This window comes from Belonocnema kinseyi, chromosome 3, assembly GCF_010883055.1.
Source record: "Belonocnema kinseyi isolate 2016_QV_RU_SX_M_011 chromosome 3, B_treatae_v1, whole genome shotgun sequence".
Lineage (NCBI taxonomy): Eukaryota > Metazoa > Arthropoda > Insecta > Hymenoptera > Cynipidae > Belonocnema > Belonocnema kinseyi.
The window spans coordinates 89,017,844-89,045,023 of record NC_046659.1 but is presented as its reverse complement, the minus strand read 5'-3'; the positions used below and the strand labels follow the sequence as shown (position 1 = coordinate 89,045,023).

At 29.1% G+C, this 27,180-nt stretch overlaps 1 protein-coding gene across 2 annotated transcripts in view; it reads right to left on the bottom strand.

The window, feature by feature from the left end:
* Positions 1-25,704, bottom strand: part of LOC117169215 (mucin-5AC) — a 138,723-nt gene extending 113,019 nt beyond the window's left edge. For both annotated transcript variants that reach the window (XM_033355469.1, XM_033355470.1), the window contains exon 1: positions 25,509-25,704. The gene's annotated coding sequence lies outside the window, so the exon portion shown is untranslated. The remainder of the gene's footprint in view (positions 1-25,508) is intronic.
* Positions 25,705-27,180: the final 1,476 nt, after the last annotated feature.

Sequence of the window (27,180 nt, the reverse complement as noted above, 5' to 3'; positions counted from 1 at the left end):
CCGGCAAATAGTTAATAAAAAGAGTGTCAGTAGAGTGAACGACGCCTGAAACAAAGACCTTGGCTATTAATGGACCCAAGTGGGGAACCTTACATAACGACTACGTGAGGTTCATCGCTTGGGGTGATTGCTACAGAGATTGATCAGCAACCTGGGTCGGAGCAGTGTTGCGGAACGAACGTGTTATTTACTTAAATAGCACGAGAATTCTGGATTAATCTGAAAAATCTCTATCCCTTCCACACACTACTCCTTTCCCCTGCCGAGTGAGTCACGCCTACCCCGAAAGGGAAATGGCTTAATGGTGTAATAATAATATATGTCATATATCGTATATGACTGTATACATTTTGTAACTGAAAACTGTGATCTTTTCGTTTGCCAATAAATATGCCAATGTGCGTGTAAAAATTCAAATTTATGTCTCACTTCCCTGGAATTGTTAGCAGCAAATTCTACATGTTAGCTATTCATTGGTGATCCACGTTGTAATTGCGAAACACAAATATTTAGCGGGTACACGAAATTCCATTACGAAAATGAACAGATACGTTCAACATTCACTGCTCTTATTTTGATTTACATTTCTGAAAAAGCAGAAATTCTCTAACAAGCATATCAAATCAATCAATTAATAATAATAAATCTTAAAAAGTATTATTTTAAACATGTTTTTCCCTCTAATGATCGCCGCTATACCGGAACCTTGACATATACTGGGTGATTTTTTCAACTTGAAACTTTCAAATATCATTTAAGATTTCGAACTTTGCCCCCACCCCCCACCCCGAGGGCCGGTGTGGAGGAAACGATTTTAACACCAGTGTATGCACTCCTCAGAGTGATTAAATTTTGAGTCATAACATTTTTTCATAGAGTGCCTATTTTTCGAGATATTTGAAAGTTTCAAGTTAAAAAAATCACTCTGTATATTCATGGGGTACAAAAAGTTTAAATTGTTATTTTTTTCAATTTCTTTTGTGTGTGAAAACTTTCAAGTATATATGTTTAAAAATAAATATTACCAACTTCCCAATAATTTCTAACCTTCATATAATCGGTTTTGAATGCATTCGGTATTAGATACACTGTTAAATGTGTTCGGAAATTTACGAAACGTTTAAGACGCAAAAGTAACGGAGTTTGCCAACAGTTTGTTGCTGAATTCGGGATTACGATCAAATTTAGGTAAATTTACCAATTTTACGTAAAGTTACGAAGTTTAGGATCAAATTACGAAGATACTTCATGAAATTACGAAAATACCAGGTATGACTTGGATCCCTTCGGCACCGTTCGAAAAGACGCCGCCGTTTTCGTCTGAGTCGCAGTACAAATACAGAATAGGCCACGTGCTTTTTAAAGTCCTTTCTAGATATTAATTCCCTTCGCAAGTAACTTTTGGGGGCAAAAACGCCAGTTGTCTCATCGTTCGTGACTCGCGTGTCAGGAATTCGTACGCACCTGGAATCGTGAACGTTGAAGTGAACATTGATAGTTTCTGCGACAAAATAAGTAAAGAGTAAGTTTGAACTGACAAGAGATCCTTCTTGACCAAGTATATTTATATGTATTAAAATGATAATTAACTGAAAAATAATTTATTACTCTTAGAATTTTACGTTACCATTACTGAAAATTACGAAAAAATTAAGATTTTTACAAAACATGTAACTGAAAGATAATGCCGTTGGCGCTTCTGAAAATTACGAAACATGTAACTGCAAAAAACTTCCGTTACAAGTTTCGTAAAATTCCGAAAGTAATTTTTAACAGTGAACTCTTGCAATTATAATTGTGATTGGAAGATTAAAAACCATCACCTCTCATTGAAACTGTTATTTGGTATATCATACTCAAATTATTACTAGAATTATTAATAATATTTCATTTCAACTTTGAGTTTTTTCAATCGAATAGAAATTCTTCAGTTTAAATTTCAAGATCAAATTATCGTCATTTACAATATGTGAAGTAGTTTTGTTTAAAGTAATTTTTTATTGGTATTAGGGTCTTATCAAAATACTTAATTATAAAACGTGCATTACTCAAGGCCATGTGATGATTGGGTCAAGTGACCAGATTCCTACCTTACCGCCACTTTTTTATTTTCCAACTTATCATTACACGAAACGCCACATCGAGTTGAAAATTTGGGATACTAAACATTTCGAAAAAATTAAATCAGTTACCGCGAAATTGATCAACGCTGTCATTTTGACTGTTTACAATTTATTAATTTTTAATTTCAAGTCAATGTATACAACTGAGTAAATTCAAATCGTAAATCTTAAAAATTAAATAATTCGTATTTTTTAAAATAGAACTATTTTACAAAAGGCATTCAAAATTGTGTCATTTTCTATTATACACATTGAATATCATAAAGCGAGAAATTGCAAATATTCAAAAATGAAAAATTTCAAACTGCAAAGCTTTAAATTCTAACTCTTTAAAATTAAAGAGTTTTTATTGCTAACAAATTTCAATTAAAAATTATGTAAGTTGTAAATTTAACATTGAAAATGATGCAACTTTGATTAATTACAATTAAAATTCCTTTAGTTAAAGAAGATTCAGGGTTGAACACTTGATTTTTGATCTTAAACATTATCCAAATTTAAGAGTTTGTATAAATAAATCTTTAAAATTCAAGATTTTTGAATTTTAACCCTTGAAATTATGGGATTTTGCATTGTAAATATTTAAAATAGAAGAGTTCCTTATTTCAAAAATTTACAGTTGAATATTATGCAAGATTTAAATTATACGATTGAAAAACTCTGAATGTTTGATAATCTACATGCAAATTCCCTTTAATTTGGAAGATTGTAAATTTAACTTTTCATCTTAAAAATCATCAAAGTTAAACATTTTTTTATTCTCACAACTTTAAGATTAAAGAATTTTTAATTGTGGCTCTTAAAAATTGTAAAATTTTCAATTGCTAATCCTTAAAATTAGAAAGGTTTTAATTTATGAAAAATAAAAATAGAAATTTTGCGAGTTTTAAGTTTTACAATTAAAAATTATGTTATTCTCATGTAGTTAATTAAAAATTTTTTACGATTATTAATTATATTTTACAATATTTAAAATTCAAGTACATATTTATTTGATTTCGGAATTGGAATTATGTATGATAAATTGAGTACCGAAAGTCAAGTAAATCGATTAAGTCGACGAGAATCCAATTGACGACCAATCGACTTACGTTCATGCAAATAAGAAATTTCACTTTGGACTTAATAAAGTGAGATTTCCGCGCATACAACAGACAATTAGAATAAAGAGGAAAATTTCAGATAAAAAAAAGAAAATCGGTCCCCAAAGTATGATACTGTAAAATCCTCAACCGATGGAAAATTTCAGGGGAAAGAACGATTTTAGGTGGAACGATAACTATAACAAGTTGAGAGAAAAATCACTTTTTTAAAGCCGTTATCGTTATCGCAAATCAACTCGTACAAATTCGACCATAAGAGTAACGATATGGAAAATAGTGTCAATTTTATTCAAACTTTTATAACATCTTATATTTTTTTCTGGAATAATTCGTTAAAATTAAAAAAATACTACAGGGAATAAAATAAGTGAAAAAATTACATATATAAATTACATATATATATATAAGTATTGCAGTTAATTAAAAAATGGTGTTATTTTATTATTTAAGTGTGTCGGTCGAAATTGGATTTAAAATTCCAAGCTAATTTTTAAAATTTTTTAAATCCTTTTTATTTTATTTTTTAACTGTTTGTCATATTTTATATCTTAATTTAAGTCTAATTTTGTATACTTTAATATCTAGATTTATTTGATCTTTCTGAACATGCTAAGACTATTTTATAACTGCATCAAAAAAGCAATGCCTAATCTATTTTCAATAATTACATTTTCATTAGATCTTTTTTTGAAACATGAGGGTTTCAAGAATTTCAGACGTTTCTAAGCAACAATAGATGTATTTAATTATTTGAAATTTTCCAAAATAAAAATGCGCTTTTAGTAAAAAAATTTTAAAACTTATCGAATAATTAATTTAATTTAACATAGCGTAGATTGGATGATTTTTGTGACATTGCATCTATTTAACTCATTTTCGAAAATCAAAGTAAACTATGCTCTAATTCTTTAAAATATGGTTATACATTTATAGAAATGTCTTAAAGTCTTTGAAATATTGTTATCACTAGAAATCCTCTCAAATCTGGGAAAATACTACCAAATTCTTTGAAGTTCTTTGACCTTTTTTAAATAACATAAAATTCTTTCATAAACCTTAAAATCTTAAAATTGTTAAAATCTTCAGATATCCCCTGAAATTTAATTTAATTTTTTCCATAAAGTTCTCTAGAAATTACAGTGAAATTCTTCTATAGCGCCCATTTTGGGGCTGACGTTGGGTGGGAACTAACTCATTATAGCCCGCTCCGCTTTTGTCTGTTCAAGCCTGAATGCTCGCCTTAGTGAAATAAGTATAGAAATGATTTAAAATCCCTTAAATATAAATTAAATAAACTTATTTATTACAGTTTTCTAAAAAAAAACAGTTTTAAATGCTAGTATATGTTCAAATCTCTTTTAAATTTAATAAAATTCTTTATATCTGGTGAAATTCCTTAAATGACTTAAAACTCATCAAATATTTTTAATCGCTATTAGTACATGGAAGTTTCATATGCTAGAATTTAGTTATCTAGAAATCTCTTCAAACCTATGGAAATCTGATCAAATTCATTGAAACTGCTTGAACTTTTTGAAATGCCTTAAAATTCTTCCATAAAATTTAAACCCTGAAATTGTTGAAATCTTCAGAAATACCTTTAAATAATATTGTATTTATTCTATAAAATTCTCTAGAAATTAATTAAAATCTTTTTAACCCCGTTGATAATAAAGTAAATTAAATGTATTGCTTAAAGTTTCTATAAATCCATTTAAATCCCTAAAAATGTATAAAATCACCTAAAATAATTTAAATACTTCAGTTTCCTTTAATACTTTTTCCTATGGGGCGAATTATATTTCGAAAGTTACTAAAGAGTTACCATTTTTATAGTAACTTTTACTAAATAAATGTAACTAGATACCAAATCGTCACTTATTAACTAAAATAACATCTTTATCATTATCGTTGCCAAAAAAAGTATAACTAGTTCATGAAAACTAGTTCTTTCTAATAACTGGCATCCCCACCAATTTGGCCTCCATTGACTCAATTAGACTGGACGTTTTCCGTGAAGATACGTGAAGTAATTCGCATAAGTGAATGGTGAACGCCATTCGCTTATGCGCTGCTATTACATATATATGTAGATTAGAGAAGTTCAAGGATGCCATCATCATGGAGGATATTCTCTGGCACAATATTCATTTCTCTTCAAATCTGCACATCTTGTGAAATTTCAACTTATTTTATCAATTTTAGTATTGTATTTAAATTAATTTGTTTTAAAGCAAATTTATTAATAAATCACTCCACCTGCACTATAGACCACCGTCAATTTTGATAAAATATAAACATTTTGAACCTAATAGTTAGAATTTTAAACCAAACACATGAATTAAACCGAGAAAATTTATTTTATATAGAAAGATACGAATTTTCAACAAAACACATTATTTCGAAGAAATGTGTCAAACTTTGAAGCTAAAAAAGATACATTTTTAACCAAGCAGGGAAATAGTGAACATAAAAAGATACATTTTCCAACACAAATTTAATAGTTAAATAGTTCGATATAATCTAAAGTAATGCACCTCCGCTGGGCCAAGGGTATTCTTCAGATTTAAGTTAATTTAAGTACTGATAGCTCTTATGCGCTAAATGTAATACCCCTGAAAATTGCTGCTGAATTTGCCTTAAATGCTCTGCGATCTTGCAGGAAGGGTTGGAGTTAAATTGAATTTCGCGGGTGGCGCAGCACTTTCAAGAATCTCTAGAGTACTAGGATATATATATATATATATATTTATTTATTTATGAATGTGTAAGATAGAATTAGTAATTGTTCTTCACTAAAGGCGAAACGCAGACCAAAAATCATGCAAATTTCTATAAAGATTGTTAATTTAAAGCATCTAAAATAATGTATTTAAATTAAAATACATTTAAACAAATATATTTTTACATTTGTTTTATTTATACATGTATAAATACGTTATGGAATTTGCCGTTTATGTTAAAATAGTTACAGTTTCTCCAATATTTTTCAATAGTTAATAAAAAGAGTGTCAGTAGAGTGAATGACGCCTGAAACAAAAGACCTTGGACACTTTTGGACCCAAGTGGGGAACCTTACATAACGACTTTGTGAGGTTCTTTACTTGGGTTGATTGCTAGAAAGATTGATCAGCAGCCTGAGTCGGGGAAGTGTTGCGGAACGAACGTGTTATTTACATAAATAACACGAAAATTCTGGATCAATCTAAAAAAAAAGTTTGTATCTCTTCCTCACATTACTCCTTTCCCCGCTGAGTGAATCACGCCTACTTGAAGTCCCTATACACTGCTACTTAAACGTGCGCAGTTCCGTCATCTCCCACTACGGTCCTTGTACACTCTCCTTCGCGTCAGTGGCTGACCAATTAAATAGAGGTCTGAAATGCAGAAATCCCTCGTTTGTTTGAATTAAGTGCATATTAATTGATTTGAAATTGATCCGCGCTTTTCAGCACATGCGCGGTTGAAACAGTCGCTTACAGCGCGCAAATAGATACAAGGCCGGGGCTGCCAATGAACGTCGCTTATAAAAATTAACCTGAAGGTCGTGGTAGAGGTGGGGACCCCTTCAGCCTTCAAATTATCGAACGTATAATTGTACGAAATCAATAACTTTCACAATAAAATTTGATTTTCGAGCTGGGAATTTTTTTTAAAACTCTTGTTTCTTATACTCCACTGAAATTTCTGAGATTTAAACACTTAGATCAGTTCAGAGAAATTTTTCAATCTTTCGAAGTGTTATGGAATTTTGAGTCGGCCCCGTCATAATTGATTAAAAATTTTTTAATCTAATTTCACCGGCTAAACATTTTTCCGAAAATATAAGACGTTGAAAAATGAGATAAAAAAATTGCATAGCTAGCGAAGATAAGACGAAGGGTCGTTGAGCGAAAGAGCAGCCATTACGTGAGAGCCAAGCCATGCCGAAAGAGTATTTATGAGATGGTTCCGTGCTTTTAAAGGGACTTCCCAGTACAGATTCTTCACGAAAAGCTCATTCCGAACAGCACCCTGGATGTTATTTAATGACGTTCTCTACGGTAATGACCTCTCAAGTGCATCAGTTTTACGAGATCACTATAAAATGTGCCTTTTTTAACACTAAAATATACGTTATAAGCAAAAAATTGTATTTTAAATACTAGACACAATTTATACTTGTAAAACTGCAAAAAAGAATCTGAATTAGCGCCAGAAACTCGCAGAACACAATTTTTTATTTATGGAATTTTGTTAGGACCCTATAAAACAGACTTATAGAAGTGATATTAAAAAAGTAATTATTCATTTGCATTCTATAACTAATGAAAAATGTCGACCTTCAACTTGATTCAACTAGTATTGACGATTCTAAATAAAGCTTACAAAGACGCCTTTTTTCTTATGGGAAATAGGCGCTAAGCTTCATGGCACTTTTGAGCCCTCTAAATATTATTGTTATTAAACGAAAAAACGCATTTACTTATTTTTTGTGAATGGAATAGAATGGAAGCTTCTAATTTGCCCCCTAAGCCCTAAGGGTTTACATTTTTCTGGTATCTGCTTCCCTATTCCTTTACACGTCCCCCACACATTTACTTGGTGGAGGGGGAGCGAACGACAGTTTAAGGTGGGTTCCGATCCACCAAGAACCAATGGGAAATTGACTACTGGCGCATTGCTGGCAGGACCTTGGGATTATAACTAACTTCAGTACTGGCTTTCAATACTGCACCAGTGCTGGTGGGAAGTACTGACGCAGTACGAGAGATGAAGATTAGACAGAGTTAAGCCGACGCTTGTTTAAATTTATAACAAGAAGAGGCCTGCATAACATGTGTGAACTATAATATCGCTTAATGGATAGATTGGGTTTATTTTGCGTATTAATTTCTATACACTTATTGCAAATCCAAGAAACATGACGGTGGCTTATCGTTAACTAAAACTTAACTCAGATACGATTGAACCTTTTTAATGGTATCTCGCAAACCAAGAAAGATTTTTTACTTTTTTCGGCTTAAATTAAAGATATTGTTTTAAGATTTATGTCACATAATTTTCAGGTTTTTGCAACAATTTTCCTAGGTCATGCTGAAAGTTTAAGCCGGGATACAAAATTTGAGAAAATCTGGAATTTTTTTCAAAAACTTCTCAGGTTCTGTCTTCTTTTCAAAACGTCAAAAAAATATCTATCAGACACCGTTCGACGTGGAATTTAAAAAACTTTCCAACCCTTTAAAAAATGCCCTACCTCTTTTCTTCACAGAGTTTCATGGTTTAAATTCAGCAGTGATTTTTATAGTGCTATCGGTACAGTGAACTTCACATCTATTATTTTTTCCAGTATCGGTACAATAATTGAACTGCAATTCCCTCAGTACTGCTCCAATTCTCGTATGCCAAGTTTTGGCCAGACGTCGGCATAGCCAATTCATCCAGTGCTGCGCCAGCGCTGGTCCGCCAAGACTTGGCTAGACGTTGGCGAGACCACTGGCTCAGTACTGCGCTAGATGTAAGTTACGGCTCAATACAGGCATTTCCCATTGGGGAGCAACAACTGTAAGTATTTAAGGAACCTTTTTCTCTAGAAGTACCGGTCCCAAGACTCTCCGGCGATGAACAACTCACGTGCGAGGCAGGAATTGAAATCGCAAGCCCACCGTAGGCCCAAAGGCTACGCTTTAGTGCCCACGACCATCGTCCCACGTTTTCTTTTTTTGTGTGGATTCGAAAAAATCTGGAAGCGATATGTTCGAAAATTAGCACAGAAAAATATGGGCAACCCTAATATTGCAATTTTAACATTTGGAAATAAAATAAACAACAGCGGGTTATCTTGCAGCACGCAGTACAATTTTATGAAATTATCTCTAACATTTACTACTGTGAAAAGTTTGCTAATGTGTAATTGGCAAAAAATCAATTTGACAAAATAAATAAACTTGATTCTACATAGGACACAAGTGAAACCTTTCTCTTTATATGTAACAACCGTAATTTGATTCCATGTTATATAGAGCCGTCGAATATGAACAATTTGATAAGTATTTGGAATGTATGAAAACCAACCAATTTCATTTTGTTTCATTATTCTTACCGGCTTTTAAATTCAAGTAAAATTTTAACAAGAAAGTGCTGGAATTAAGCAACGAATTTCATGCTCTACAGAAAACCATAAGAAGCTCAGAACGATGATGCAAAATTGAAAAAGGTTAGACTAGATTTAAAAATTTCAAGGGATCAATTTCTTCTAAGCGATTTATAACTAAGCAGAAAATATAATTGAAATGGTATAGGGGATTATTGATAAAGACTGATTGAAAAAAAGAATAAACATTGTATTCACTAAATAATTTTAAAATAAAGGCATTTTAATTATATGCATTTAAAAAGAAATGTTGGTTTCAATAATAAAATATTCTATAAAGAGCTTTTTCGAAGATTTTTCCGAGAATTCTGGGTAGCCTACAATGTTAAAAAATAGAAAAAGAAATATGTTTGAAAGTGCCCGAGATCTAGAGTTCCGTCTGGCAGGAATCGGGATGCTTAAAGATGGAAAATAAGACGGAACGTCTCCATATCCCCATCCTGCATGAGAACTGAATAGATAGCAATCTGCAGAATATTGTTAAGAAATCAGAGGTCCAATTTTTTGAGAAAAGCGGATCAGGCTGTGCTGAAGCTCTGAGAAATGCATTCATCGAAACCAGTTCCAGCGTCCAATGCAGAAAAATTTACCTGCACACATTTTAAAATAAAACCCGCGTTGCAACTCTCAGATAATAATCTTATTTAACTAATCGTTCATCCCCCAGTAAAGCCCGGGATCTCAAACCATTGCATATCATTTTAATTATCAACTTCAGATTAAAATTATCCACTTTTTCCGATCCAAAATTCATTTTTGCACCACTTCATTCATATCTGTCGAGTGGCAGTTGTTATACATTTTTATTGAAAATCGATGAAAAATCATGACCAAAATAATATTTCTAATTCAAGGAATTTTTTTTTAGAAAATCTTGTATTTCAAGGTGGGAGACAAATTAAAATTTTCCTATATTGAGCAATGAGCAATTATGACAAAATATCGTTGAGAAAACTTTGACTTTTCAACAAAATACATGTATTATCAACAAGTAATTAAATTTTAAAGTAAGAAAAATCAATTTTGAACCAAATAGTTAAATTTTCATCCTAAAAAGAGCAATTTTTATCCCAAAATGGAATAGTTACATCTTTAGATTAAAGAATTAATTTCTAAATAATAAAAAATGAATTTCCAACAAAATAGTTAAATTATTAACGAAAAATATAAATTTACAACTCAAATGAACATTACTTATGAAAAAAAATGAATTTTCAACAAAAGAGTATAACTTTAAACCAAGTAGTTAAATTTTTTACCAAAAAGTTCAATTTTCAACCAAAAAAGGACAAATTTTACCCAAAAATGGAATAGTTACATTTTCAGGATAGAAAAATTAATTTTTCACTAAAAAAAAATTAATTTCCAACAAAATAGGTAAATTTTTATCAAAGAGATGAATTTTCAACTAAACGATCAATCTTCAACAGAAATAGTTAAATTTTCAGCTTAAAAATAAATTTTCGACCAAAAAAAGTAAACTTCCAATAACATAGTAAAATTTTTAACCAAATAAATGCATTTTTAAATAAAATAATAAATCTTTAACCCACAAAATAACTTTTTAACGTAGGAGTTCAACTTCTGACCAAGTGCTTGACTTTGAAAGAAAAAATATGAATTCTCAACGAAAAATGTAATAGTCAATTAACGAAAAAAATAATGTTAAATTAACAGCTGCTGGACTCAACCAAAAAACACGACTTTTAAATACAATAGGTGAATATTTAATCAAGAAGATTTTTTCTCAACTAAAAGAATCAATCTTTAAATGAAATAATTCAATTTTCAGTTAAAAATGAATTTCCAACAACGTGGTGAAATTTCAATACAAGGAAATTTTACCTTTTTCAAAAATTCAAGAGTTTTGTTAACAATTCATTTTTTTGAATGAAAAAACTATCCTCCTCAACTAAATATGAACTTCATTCTCCAAAAGTCGACTTTTCAAGTTGAAATTCTGTTTTATAGAAATATTTCTTTTTAGCATGACAATTCAACTATTTTTTAAATTAAAAATTTTGTTTCAACTATTTTTAAAATCAGAGAAAACTTTTTTCCTCAAAGACCTTATTTTGTATATAACTACATTAAACTTTCAGAAGGTAAAGGGTTTTTTTACCTTATCAGAGAAACAAAATAAAAATAAAATGAAAGTAAGCGTGAAGGTTGAACTGGTTTTGAGAAAACGGCTTTAAATTGTACCCGCATCTACTAAGGACGACGCGATGATAGCTACCGATAGTGCTGCCCAGCATGAAGTAAAATAAGCGAAAAGAATCTAAAAGGCGGAGTGCAATGAATAACATCGTATTTCAAGTGCAACATGCGACCAAGTACTTTTTGGCACTGGAAGCCAATTTTTTAAACCTTTCTATTATTTTCCAAACTCATAGTCACTCGAATCTCATCAAAAAATTTTATCGCATTTCTTTATTTTCTCCACTAACTATAAAACTACAAATTACTTTAGAATTATTTACAATTAAAAAGATTCACCAAATTCAAATTGCAGCTTTAAGTTCGCTGGTAAGTCGACCTTAAATGTTTTCACATTGTGTGTATTAACAAGTGTATGGTGCTCATTTAATAAGCACTTTGCTTTCTCATAAAGGAAGCATTAATTATTTTTATTAATTACTTGAAAATTATTTGAATTATGTTGCTTATTTTGGCTTAAATTTGTTAATGTAACATTTTCTTTTTTAATTTTCTTCCAATCTATCAAGATGAAACGAAACGAAAACAAAACCATCGGTACTTTTTGGGTGACGTAGTTTAAATAAACGAAAGTTTCGGACAGATCTATGATTGAAAAGGGCCATTACTTTCTTACTCTTCAATAAAATACATTAATATTATAGGTCAGTCGATTCCTCTAGAGCCAAGAAGACTTTAGTGCTATCTAAATTTTACATTATATTATTGAAAAAAGTTTTACTATATAAAAGTATTTCTGAAATATTATAAGTGATCATAACTTTGTTGGTCTTCAATCAAATTTATTAGAATTATAGATCAATTGGTTCGTCTCGAATCAAGAAGTCTTTTTTATTCTTGCATCAAGTTTAAATTATGTTAAAATGAAAATGATATTCTATATGAACATAACTTTTTTATTTTCAATGAAATGTATTAATATTATAGGTTAAACGATTTATCGATGCCAAGGAATCTTTTATTTGAATTATGTGAATGAAAAAAGTTTTACTATCAATAAGTTCATTTTTTAAATATTATAAAGTAAATAAAAAATTCACAGTCCAGTGTTTAAAAAAATTCTTGTGGCCATTTAAAGATATTAGTGTTAAAAATAAGTTGTATTAAACATTTATTAAACGAGAAACGTTAAAATAAATCCTTAAAAAAATATTTTAAATTATTACGACTACAAAGCTTCCTGTTTGTGGAAAAAGAAACGTCCAAGTTTGCTGACACGTAAATTTATAAGCCTTCTAACGAATTAATTTTTTATTATTTAATAATTTTTTAGTTAAGAATTTTATTATTTACTTGCAAATTCGATAATACTATTAAAAAGTCATCCGTGGTTTAAAGTAGAGAGCTCAACTTTTTTGTTAAAATTATTGAAGAAATTTGAAATTTAGCAATTTTTATCTGAATTTTATAATTTCATCCCGTTTATAGAATGAAGATGAGAAAATGAAGAATTTGTCAGGGGATAATCAGAAAAAAGTCAGGGAATTTTGAAAGTAAAGTTTTTGCCTAGTTGTATAATAGACCTTAATTCTGATATTTCCCCTTTATTAGAAACCCTATTTGTTGAAAATTTAGCTGTAGTTGAAAACACGTTTTGCTTTATTGAAAATTAATTTTTTGCAGTGAAAATGTAACTATTCCCGATGATGATTCGTAATTTTAGTTGAAAATTTATATATTTGGCTACAAATTATATATTTTCTTAATTTTTTTAAATATAAATTCAACTACTTGGGTAAAAGTTTAACTACTTTGTTACAAATTTATATTCTTGGTTGAAGGTACATCTCTTTACTTAAAAATGTAACAATTATGTTGAAAATTCGACTTTCCTATAGAAAACTAATCATCTTTCTTTGAAACTTCCTCTTTTTTAGTCAAAAATGCAACTGTTTCGAAGCACATAAGCTTTGGTCTAATCATTTTCTAATCTCTTTAGCTGTAGATTTGACTATCTTATTGAAAATTTCCTTTTTTATTTGGAATATCAACTAATGCATTTTTTGTTCAAAATTTAACTTTTCGCGTTGGAAATTCAACTGTCTTCTAAAAAATTCATTTTTTATGATAAAAGATTAACTATTTGGTAGTAAATGCAATAGTTTGATTAAAAATTCAAAAGCTTTCTTTCATCCTGTTGATAAGATATTCTATGTTGAAAATGTTACCAGAATGAACTAGTTGTCTTCAAATAGTAATGTTCAGGGAAAACGAAAAACTTATCAGGGGAAAATCACAACGAAAATGCAGGAAATATTGAAAATTAAGTTTTTCAGGCACCTTGTAGAATGGGCATTGACTTCCGATATTTTCTTTATGTTGGGGAAATCTATGATTTATACCAAAACTTAAGTAAATACCTTTCGTTATTTGAGAAACGAGCCTGCAAAAACGAACGCGCGGATTTTTAATTATCACACTGAGCGTGTGAAACTTTACGTCATTGTCCGTCAAGAGAATGCACGAGAAGTATGACGGATCGTGATTACTGTATTCTGCTTTTCGTGTCTGAGAGAAAAAATAGGACGTATATGTTTGACAAGTTGCACAATATACTCTCTTGACTTATTCAATTTGATTCTTTTCTTTTTTTCTTTTCATCTTACTTAAATTCCTTTATGAGTAAGGGGATGCAGTAAAGGTTGGGACGAGTTTTGTTTTTGGCCCATACATTTTTCCATGATAATATTTTTAGGATTTTATTACATTTCTTTGAAGGTCTATTAAATATCTTATTTTTTGGGAAAATAAACATACATAAATACGATGCAAACAATTTTTAGAGCCGATTTTCCGAATGTCTTCCAATCTGCAAAAAATTGTATGTTTGGTCGAGACACTTCCGAAAACACAAAAAATGAGTGGAAAAGTGATTTTACAACGCCACAGTGAACTCGTAAAACAATATTTATTTGTTCAATTATTTTTTTACATAAAAATGAGCAATTACAAATCTCATCGTTGATGGCTTTAACCAAACCCTTGAAATCAGGGATACTAGTTCACTTTTTCGCTTGTACTGAGTCATGCTGAAATTTCGAGTGTGAAAAGTAGACAATAAAAACCGAATGTGCGATTATTTTCGTTATTTTAATGCAAAAGTTACTGCGAAGACGATTTTCAGTTAAAAAATTTTTTTTATAGATGCGAATAAATTTGTCTCAACTTTATTAAAAAGGTATAACCTCGACGAGCGTGCATCGTCAGATTCGAAAATAATTTCTTATTAATCACCGTAATGAGTATAGTATCAGCCTCATTTTTCAATGACTTGCAATCTTGATAAAGTGGTGTTTGATCGATAATGGGGAAGCAGGCAAGAGCTTTTCAGCGAGGAATTTCAGGACATGCGGCAAATTGCTTTTAGACGCTTTACTATTTCACAATTCTTGTCGATTTTTGGTCCAATCTGTTATCGTGATTTTACCTTGAATTGAAGAATATGTGCACGAAAAACAATGCAATGTTTCCAGGGAAAACAGGGTGATTTTTCACAAAAATTAGGAAATAATAGGGAAATTAATCAATCATTTAAATAAACTTAATGTCGTTACTGTATTGAAGTTTATATGCAACACTTCAAATTCCTGAGATCTAAACGCAGAATATATTGCATTTTCAATCAAATATACTTGAATTTTCAACAAAAAGTGGTAAATTCACAACAGAAGAGCTGCATTTTCAAACTAGGTTGTCAAATATTTTAGAACACAGTTGATTTTTACATCCAAAGAGGTAAATTTTCAACAAAAATATATTATTTTAAATACAAATGGTTTTTAAACGAAATGTTTAAATAGACAGTTAAATTTACGACCAAATAGTTAAAATTTCAAGTAAACTTGACAAATATAAAAAAAATTTGTTGAAGTTTTAGAAAACAATGCAAAAGGTTAACATTCATGTTAAAAAAATTAATTTTACATAAAATAATTATATCTTTAAAAACGATGATTCATTCTCAACCAAAAAACATGAATTTTGAAATAAATAGTTTGATTTTTGACAAAAATAAACAATTTTCCATCCACAGAGAGAAATTGTAAACAAAATATTTATTTTTTGAACCAAAATAGTTAAATTTTTAGTTCAAAAAGATCAAATTTAGACCAAGAATAGAATAGTAATATTTTTGACAACATAGTTAAATTTTCACAAAAAAAAATTAATTTTTAAGAAGGCACTTAAATTTCTAACCAAATATTTAAATGTTTTACTAATAAAGACGAATTTTCAATTATATAGTTGAATCCTCAACCAGAAATTTCTAACGAATAGATGAATTTTAAACAAAATTGTTGAATTTTCAACCAAAATGGTGAATTTGCCAAAAAAAATGTATTTCCTTCCAAATAAGACCAATTTTCAACAAAACACATTTATTCAAAACCAAATAGCTAAATTTAAAAATGAAGTGGATAAACTTTTATCCCAAAATGGAATAGAAGAAATTTGAGTAAAAATTAAAATGTTTTTTTATCAAAATAATTAAATTTTCAATTAAAGAGATGGATCTTTAACTATTAAAATAATGTTTTAACAAAGTACGTAAACCTAAAAAAAATTGTTTACAACAAACTGCGTAAATTTTTCACCAAATTATTTAATTTTAATTTACAAACTATTATATTTCAGCCCATAATCGAATAGTTAAATTTTGAATTACAAAATTGACTTTGAACAACAAAAAAAGAATTTTCAACCAAATATTTCAATCTTAAACCAATAAAAAGAATGTTTGACAAAGTAGTTTAACTTCTAACCAAGTAGTTTAATTTTGAAAAAAAAGTATTCTTAATGAAAATTTTAATATTTGAATTTTCAGTTGATCATTTTATTTGAACTTTTAATCGGATAGATAAATTTCAAGTAAACCCAGATAAATTTTTATCCAAAAATAGAATACTTAAATTTTCAGTGAAAAAAATGCATTTTTATGACAAAAAAAACGAATTTTCAACCAAAATTTCAATTTTCAAACCAAGAGATGACTTTTCAACGAAAATTATGAATCAATTAAAAAAAAGATTTAATTTTTTACAGTGTAATTCATCTTTTAACCAAGCAGTCCAATTTGTAATAAAAAAATGAATTTTTGTCAAAATAGTTGAATGGTCAACCAAAATAGATGAATTTGCAAGCAAATTTCAATTTTCCACTGAATGAAGATTAATTTTATACTATAAAAGATGAGTTCTCTACAAAGCAGTTGAATTTTCAATGAAAAAAAAAAAAAATGAATTAAGTTAAGCAAGGTAGATATTAACTCTCAACTAATATCGTACAAAAAACCAAAACAGTCGTTATCGGGCTTTTGTTATTGGATTCTTAAATTGGATAGTTCAAAATACTTAAAAACATTTCATTTGAACTACATAATCCAAAAATATCTAACAGATGGTGCATCTTTAAGAAAAAGTATGCTTTAAGATGTGAATAAAGTTGTTTGCATTCTCTATAAAAAATGGTTGTAAATAAGCATTTTCTTTCGATACTTACAGCTGTCAAGAAAAATCTGAAAAATGATGTATAACCATTTAGGAATGTGGATTGTCATGATTATTTTTCTAAAATCCTACGTTCAAAGTATTCATTTCAAATATATTATTCAAGAAAATTTATTGACAATTACACATAACTTTGCTAGCAGCTGTAAGTATTTAAAAAACTTATTGTTTACAACGATTTGATATAAACTATGTAAATAATTTTGATTACAGCTTAAATATACTTTTTCCAGAAGATACACATTCTACTAGATATTTCAGCAAAGTTGAACTCAATATAGTTTTTTTTTTGCAAAATATGAAAGTTTTTCAAAAAATTTCTCCCCACCCCTCTGTCATTTATTGATTTAAACTTAACAATTTTTTTTGAATAGTTTGATCTATCCAATTTAAGAATGCAATAGCAAAAACTCGACAGCGATTTTTTTGCAACAATAAAAATTAATCATCGCTTTGTCTTCACACAATTTTACGTTTTGTATCGATACCAAACAATTAATTGAAACATCATCCTTAAACTTTTCAGGGCTTCAAAAGGACGTCCAGAAAATTTTCGTGTCTTTAATTTGTTCCAGAAAATGGCTTTTTCCGTCTAATTTGATTGTACTATGCGTAGCAGGAAAAGAAAAAAAAAGATCAACCGCCGTTTAGGCAATACATAACTTTTTATAAAAAGCACATAACATAAAATCATTATCAATATTATATAATTTCTTTCAAACTAAACAATTCTGAAATCTTTGAGAATGATTAGCAAATATTTCTTGAACAATTTTCTTTTAATAATATAGGTCAATATAAAGGTGTCATAAGTTGTTAAGTTTCCTTCTGACAGTCTTTTATCTGATGTGGTGTATAATATGAATGTGAATTGGGACATTTGCCTCAGCAACATTGTTTTAAAAAGATAAGTTCATTATCAGGAATGCACTGACGAATATGATTAATTAAATTAAATGCGCGTAAGTCGTCTTCATCGGAATGAGATCGGAAGGAGAAGCAGTTGAGGTGCACATCTCGTGCAAGGAGAATTCTGAAACAATGCATTAGAATCACATTGTATTGCATTTGCTCTGTGGAGAATAAACTCAGGGTTGTAGTCGACGGATGAGGATATTGCTGCACAATTAGATGTTTTCCCAAATCCCTGGAAGCCTACTATACTAAGGCATTGCAAGTTATATTATACACAACCTTCACTACCTTCTATAATTAAATTTTCATCTTAATTAAATAACATTATACCTTTTATTAATATCGTTAAATATCATAGTTTCTAAATTATAAAGTAAGCTTGACGAGAATTCTAATAAACAAACAGAACATTCATGAAACGACTAATAAATTTATAAAATATACCCAGATATGTAAGGGAGTTACGCACAGGTTTGGAGACTGTATAGGTTGGGACAGCGCGTTTTCTTAATTTCATTGCACCGGTGCTACCTGTTATTACTGTCGCACATTATTATCAATAGTAACTGAATATTTTTTATCGAAACTGTAAAGTGAATGAGTTAAATGTGTCATGAATTAAATGAATCCTTATGTCTGAAGAGCATTTTGCACATAGTGCAGATCATTTTTTTCTCCCAACAATGTAGATATGCCGTTAATGTACAGGTTGGGACACGTGTACCGTATAGCTTAGGACACATTTTTTTTCACCTAGACGCTATTTTTCCCCCTGAAAACCGTATTTTGAGTCATTTTTTACTGTTAATAATCGAAGATAATCGCATTTTTGGTCATTGTATTAGCAATCGCGCATTTTCATGTAAACACCGAATTAAGCAAATAAATATTTAGTAAAAAGGTTAACTCTGTCATTTCAAATTATTGTTTACTCTTAATTTCCAAGTTTTAAGAGGTGTCCCAACATACACTCCCGAGTAAAAATGCTTCGACCTGAGTTCGACTTGGTTATGTCTTGAGTTCGTCTACAAGACATCGATGCCTGGCTGCGTCTCAAAATTGTGTCGAGACATAGGCCTTCGTCTTACTTGTATGGCCACGACAGATAAAACAGCATTTACTTGTCTTAAGTCGAGCCTTGTCTTGGCTGAGATTATCGAACCTTTTTTGGCTCATAAATGAGATTAAAATTGATGAATGAAACATTTTTAATTATCAAATTATTTTTAATTTAATTTTTATTTAATTATTTAATTTATTTAATAATTATTATTATTTAATAATTTTTTATTTAATTATCAAATTATTTTAAATTATCAAGTTATTTTTAATTTAGAAATTCAGAATCGGTGGGTCTAAACGAGTATAACCCTTAAAAATGTTCTTCAAAAAAATATAAAAATTGTAATTTTCTAGAAGGATCTCCTAAGCCGTTAGAAATAAGCAAAACAAACAACATATTCGATATCATCGTCAAACACGTATAATACAAATAACAATCCGTAAATAAGTGGATTTAATATATATATATATTGTATACAAATATACAGGATTGTTTAACTATTAACAAAGATTAGCTGTTATGACTGTTAGAAATAACCTTTTTGTTAGGGGAGGTATACGCTCGAAGTTATAAATTGCACGTGTTGGAGTCATATAAATACGACTCAAGAGATAAATTTATGTCTTCAAGACATAAAAACTTGTCTCCAAGGCATAAATTGAAGTCTGGCTCCGTCTCAAAACTGAGACATGCTCAAGTCGAACTTTTCGACTTCAGCATGTCTTGATTCGGGGCAATTCCAGTCGAACTCAAGTCGAAGCATTTTTGTTCAGGCTACAAAATTTTCTTTAAGCGTAGAAAAAACTATTAATTTTTAAATAAGAATTCATAGGTTTTTGTAATATACTCCTCTGATCAAAAAACAAATTTTTAAATCCGTTTCGATATATTACAGACCAATTTTAGTAACACACAAATGAAATTTTTTAGTTAAATTTCCAACCCAATGGTTAAATTTTCCAGCCAAACAGATCAATTTTTCAGAACAAAGTGAAACTTTCAAACTGAGAAATTTAAATTTCGACAAAAAAGTTCATTTTTAGTCAACAGAGCTAAATTTTTAAACAAGAAAGATGACTTTTCTACCACGAAAATTAATCTTCTGTTCAAAGACGAATTTGCAGTAAAATATATAAATTTTGAGAAAAATAGTTCAATTTTAAGCTAAAAAAAAGTTTTTGGACCAAAGCTTAGTTTAAGTATTTGTTTAATTTGAGACAAAATAAGAAATATAAATCGGGATCAAATTCCTCACTTAGAATTTACTGTGAAATTCATCTTTCTCTTCTGTAATAGAGTACTATATGTGCAAATTAATTTTCGCTAAAGGATGCAAAATTAGACCGAATAACTTTTTACATTATTCTTTACGTTTTTATTTCCATCTAGTATGTGAGTTTTAATCAATACAAGTTTCTATTGTGTATACTGATAGTTTCACTATAAATAATTCCTGATTAGAAATTTTAAATTGGCTTCGATAGATGTTGGTTCCTAGAAGCATACAATAAGCGGAGACAGAATAAGGAAACAGTGACAGGAAAGGTATTAGTTGGAAATATAATTTGGATTTGTAAAATTTGGTGCTTTCCGATTTTAATGCCCAAAATAGTTGACAAGGAAGTAGATTTTATTTCGATTTAAAAAGATTTTTTTAAATAGGGACAATAAGTTTAAGATTCGTTCTAATTTTGAGACTGAGGGATTAACATTTACCTCAATTTATCGAAAGATATCTATTTTTTGTTTAAATGTTGCTTGAAGGATGTTTATGAACTTAGCAGTTTTCAGAAATACGTAATGGTTTGAATTATTACTTTTCCTACCTTAGGAATATAACATCCTGAATAGATTGATTTAGAATCAACCCAAAATTTTGAAATAAATTATTTTTATCAGTTAAACCTAAATTAATCACTATCAAACTCATAAATTTTAATGTACGCTCCAGAACAAATTACAGATCATCGTTAAAGAACAATTATTTCTTAATCATACCATAGACGAAACTACAAAAGATTTATTAACGATTGTAACGAGTCTCGTATAAAATTTGAATGGGTCTTAAACGCCAAAAGAAGTCATCCCGTTATCTGATGCGCCTGTGACTTTCACTTAGATTCAAAAGTGGGAAGTTAGGAATAGGCTCCAAATAATTATGAAAAATATAGAAAGTGTTTTTTTATTAATAATACAATGGACTATAATATATAATGAATTAAAGCAAGATTCTTCTCGTATTACGTTATTTATGTAATCCTAAAGTAACATCTCTGCTTCCAAATTTTCACGTAAACTCGGATTATTATAATGAACCTAAAAGAGATAAATGACTTGATCATATTAATCTTTTACACACATATAATTGACTTATCAGAGAGACAGTTTGAATTGTTCTTCTTTTGCGTTTATTGGGAAAACTGACAATTAAATTTCGCAGAAATAAAGTTCAATTTTGAAATGAAATTAGATTCTTACTCTGGATGGAATTATATATAAATTAGTTTGTGCACAATTGAATGTGTAATTTAATAGGTTTCATGTAAAAGAAAGCGTACAATATTTCCCTTGCAATAGTACTTCAATTCCCTACATAAATGCCAGAAGAGTTTTAGTATTTCAGAAAATACTTTCTCAAGGCCTTATTACAGCACCTAATTATGCACTATTATTAAAATAAATGTTTCTGAGCCGGAGTCGCTTCCTTGTACCTTTTTTTATTTTATACAGAGAGAATATGACTTGGATAATAATAATAGAAAATAAAAAATCCTCATCTCCAATTTTCTGCAAAGTGTCTTATGATACCCAGTTTTAATATTTTAATTCAAATTCTTAATTTATAGAATACGAAAGACGAATTAATAAGTTAAATAAATAAGCTTTCAAGTACAGGCTGAAGTAATGCAATTTAGAAGACATAAATTAAAATTCAATACAAATTTTGAAATTATAACGAAAATGTATAATTCCTGGAATATTTAATTAAATATTCACTTATGCTCAAAATTTACTGCAATAAATTTTACTTTATTTAAAAAAAATTGTTTTAGGTTCCGGTAAGCCATTTTAGGCCTAAGAATGAATTTCTTTAGTTTTTAGTTTTAAAAAAATACAAACTTAAAAACAAAATTAGAATGTGAAAATTTTTAATTTTAATACAATGAACGGTCTGAAATAACTTAGCCATTTTTTTCTAGAATAATAAGAAATGAATTACAAATATTTATACCGATCGATGACGAAAAAAATTAAATTTCAAAATAAACATTTTTATTGTTTAAAGATTTCTATTGTATTTTAAAATCTACTTCAACCTATCATTTATATGAAAAATATGTGCGCTGGTAATAACGGTCCATTTCGGTCGAACTCTGCGTTTTGGTTAGTTTCGCCTATCGATTTTATTAAATTATTTATTACCTAAATATAATACTTGATACAAAATAATAGATTTAAATATATTTATAAGTAGTATCGTAATGTTTAAATTAAATTAGTGTGTTTTTTGTGTATTTAGAAATTAAAGATTTTTCCTATGACCCGGTATGATATTTTTCATTTATTAAGTATAAATTGTTATATAATCACAAATTTTTGTATCCTTAACCCGAAAATACCTTGATACAATTTTTTTGTGTTTAAAAACAATTAAGGGTTGAATCCTGAATAAATATCGGTTTCATCTAACGAAACCTCTAAACAATTTTTTAAGAATAAAAAAATGTTTACGAAGGTATTCTTTCACCAAAGGAACACTGCAATTATATTCATGATTAGCAAGAGATAAAAACTGACGTATAAGAATGATTACGTAGGGATAATAAAAACTTTATGTATGTAAAAACAGCTAATTTCAAAAATTAGTTTAGGATGAAAATGTATTAATTAAAAAATTGGGCTTATTTATCAAGCATTTTTAACATAAAAATTCCAGTGACGCTTGGCATCAAAACTTGCTTTTGATTAAAAATTCTTCAACTTACCTGAAGTTTCACTAAAGCCTCTGAGATTTTTTTTAAAGCTTAGAATTATAAATAATAAGATAAAAATATCACAAATTTTAGTTTAAACTCGTTTTAGAGGTTTTTAAAATAATAAATCAATAAAAGACGCATTTCCACACAAATAGTTGAATTTTTAACTAAAAAAGATTTTGAGAAATGGAATAATTCAATTATCAGTTTAAAAAAATCTAATTTTGAACAACAAAGAACAGAAATATCAACTAGTTTAATTCGAGAAAAAAAAACGAATTTTTAGCAAAACAGTTGTATCCTAAATAAAAAAAAATGCATTTTCTACAGGCATGATTAATTTTCGATCTAAATAGATGAATTTTCAACAAAGTTTAATTTTTAAGCTAAAAAGTCAAATGTTTTAGAAAATAGATGACTATTAAACTGAATATTTAATATAAAACTAAAAACATAATCTTCAATTCAAAAAAGCAATCGTTAAATTTTCAGTTCTAATAACTAATTTTCGGAAAAAAATTTTAAGCAGTTGAATTCAACTAAAAAAGCTGAATTTAAATAAAAATAGAAAACGTGGACATATTACGTAACAGTAAATATGGAGGAGAGGAGATTTTTAATTAACGGCTGATAGCAGTCAATATTTTTGGTAATATAATAATCTGTTTATTTTCAGTAATTTCAAAATTTTTTAACATTTCTGCTTCATTGATTTCGAAAATACGAGCTACACAACCCTAATTGAAAATTCCTGAGAACTCAGTATTATTTGTTAAAAATATAAAAAGAATTTAACCTACAAACATGAAATTTCAACCAAGAATATTGAGTTTTTACCAAAAGATAAATTTTTAATGAAATACATGAATTTTACAATTAATAGTTGTATTTTCAACTCAAAAGATAACTTTAAATACAAAAATAAAAAAGTCGTTGAAATTTCAGCTAGGAAAACTAATTTTCAAAAAAAAAATTATAAACTAGTTGAATAAAAGGAAAAAAGACGAATATTTAATCAAATAGTGGAATTTTCAACCAAATAGGTGAATGTTCAACAAAAAAGATTAATTTTCTACCCCAATAGATGAATTTTCAATCAAATAGTTTAGATATAGAGCTAAAAAGTCGAAAATTTTAGAAAAGAGTTGACTTTGGAACCAGAAGAGAAGAATTTTCATCACGAAAGTTAATTTTTAATCAGGAAAGATGAATTTTCATCAAATTGGTTAAATTTTCGATTAAAAAAGGGTAATTTTTAATCAAAAATGAAATCACTGAATTTTCAGTTCAAAAAATTAATTTTCGATAACAATAATTCCAACCAGTTGAAAAAAGGTAACTTTAAGAAAAAATTAATTTCCTGTCCAAATAAACGAATTTTAAAGAAAATACATTAATTTTCCATAAGATAGTTGAATTTTAAACTGATTAAGAGAGAATTTCTATCCAAAAATCGAATAATTACAATTTCAGATGAAAATGTTAACTTTACACGCATCAATCAAATAGTTTAATTTTCTACCTAATTATTGAATTTGCAAAAAAAAGTTAATTTACGACCAAATAGTCGAACTTTCGACTCAACATATGAATTATTAGTTTTAATAGTATATGCGGTTAGCGGATATCAAAAAACGAAAACAAAATATAGTGAACTATTTGAAATTACCCGCTGTAATTTCCAAATTTTTCCACATTGCTTCTTCGCCACTTTCGAAATTGCGGGATTCACATCCTTAGTCGCGGATTCTTGAAAGCTCTAACTTATTTGTTATGGTGAAATTTCTGCATTCAAAACTCTATATGATCCACATATGCATCTACATTTTTTGCTGTAAGTATGACTATTAGGTATAAAAACTGAATTAATATATAAATAAAAATAATAACATTTCTGCAAGGATTATACCGGAAGTTACAGAAGCTTTGTATCATGGTACAGATGAGCATTTTTTTAAACATCACGGTACCCAAACTGCGAATTATTTATGATTTTTTTATAAGGGATTTAATTTTGCTCCAAGAGTACTTAAGTTAAGGCAAAATTTTTTTAAAAAAGTTTGATCCAATAGAGGCATCCTCCTATTTAATTAGGCGCTTGAAGTACATTTTTAATACTAATGAAAATCTATCATAAAAAAGAAAAATTTAATAAATAATAATATCATAAAATTAATGTTTTATAGAGTTGTCACATAGATCCTATACATTTTAAAGCCCTAAAAAGTATTGTTACTCTTTTGTATTAAAAGTCATTCTGCATCTAATTTTATTTTTATTATCACACTGGCGTTCATTCATTGTAATCAATTTTCAAAAACTCATTACAGAATTTTTTTCAAAGCGAATTTCATCCCAATACATGTAAAAACACTATTGTGCCAGAAACTTCCTTTTTGACACTTGCACTTTGCACTTTTTCAGTGAAAAGGAACGAAAAAAACATAAAACACTTGAGGGTACCTACCACGGGGAGTCGTCACGCCTTTCAGGCACTTCAGACACGAAATTGTAGAAATTACTGTGGATGCATGCACGTGGGTGCAATGAAAAACTGGAAAAAATTCACGTCTTTCCGACTTATTGTTACACACGTGGACTGAATTGTGTTATGATACCGTGCACGCACGGCTTAGGTACAGTCACGGCACAACAAGGACGTAGGACACAGCGCGAAGGAGTCGCGGCACGATACTGACGTAGCCACGAACCGGCGTGCAAACCTCATGCGATTCCCTCTATTCCGTCCTTCACCTCGTCGAACTCGCGGACACCCATCACCCATCACCCTACCCTACCCCCCTTCTAAATCCCTCTTTCTCACTCTCATTCAGGGATTTCATCTTTCGCCCTAACCATTCCTTTTCCAGATTCACTTCATCGTCTTCCAGCATCTCAGCTTCATAGCATCCACATTCCATACTTTCTATCTTCTCATTTCAAAGAAAGATCAAAATTCATCCCTGATGGTCATCATTATGAAAAATACAATTTAAATATTTTTTTAAAAAGAAAGCCCTTAATTAAAGGGAGCGCCCAATAAAGATGACTTTTTTACTATAAGAGATGAATTTTTAATCCAAAAGAATACATTTTGAACAAAATTGTTCAATTTTCGACAAACCAAATAGTTACCAAATAGTTGAAATTTTAACTAAAAAAGGCAAGTTTTCAATCAAAACTGGATTATTTAAATTAATAGTTGAAAAACATGCAATTTTACATACTGCGAACGATACCTAAAGTAGTACTTTTTCGTAAATGTACTACAAAAATGTACTACATAGTAGTACATTTTTACTAAGAGTGTTTACTTTGGGTACTTAAGGTACTTACTCTTGTTACATAAAACATCGTGTTCAACAAGGCAGGGAAGTTTTTTTTACGGTCTGGCGTATTTGCAGAAACTCACGCTTGATATAAAATATTCTAAATTTCGAACTTAGCGCTCGATAATGTATTTGCATCGCGCTAAGCGCTCGATCTTTGCACTTCCCCCACATTTGTGCACAGATCTCTTAAAATTAAAGTTTAAGGCATCAAGAAATGTACTTTGGTTATTGTGAATTCTCTTCTGTTAAAGCTTCTTCGGCTTTAATAAACACATTCCCATCACGTATCTCGTGCTGCGCACTGTATTTTGTCCAAACTGTGAACTTTTCTACATTATGTTCAACTCTATTATATTAAATGTGTATTATATTTATGTCGGTACCTCGATCTAGGACTACTTATTTAGATATTTCAAAATAAAGAGCAAATTGTATTTTTGACGACAAGTTTAATATTTGTTCCTTATTTTGCATTAATTTCTTATTCTAAGCCACACTGAGAAATATGTCGTTTCAATAAATTTATATTATTTTAATTCACAAGCATTCTAAATCAATTAAAGGAATTTGTTCCTCTTTCCTCACACTACATCTTTCCTCGCCAAGTGATTCACGCCTGCCCTGAAAGGGAAATGGACAATTAACAAAATGGAGAATTTTCATATGAAATTGAAATTTCTATTCAACGAAAGTAACTTTACTAACCTTCATTTTTTGGAGATGATATAAATAAATAAGCCTTAGTAGATAGTAGAAATAAACATAATTGCACTGTTAAAGTTAAATAACAGTCATCCTTTTTAATTA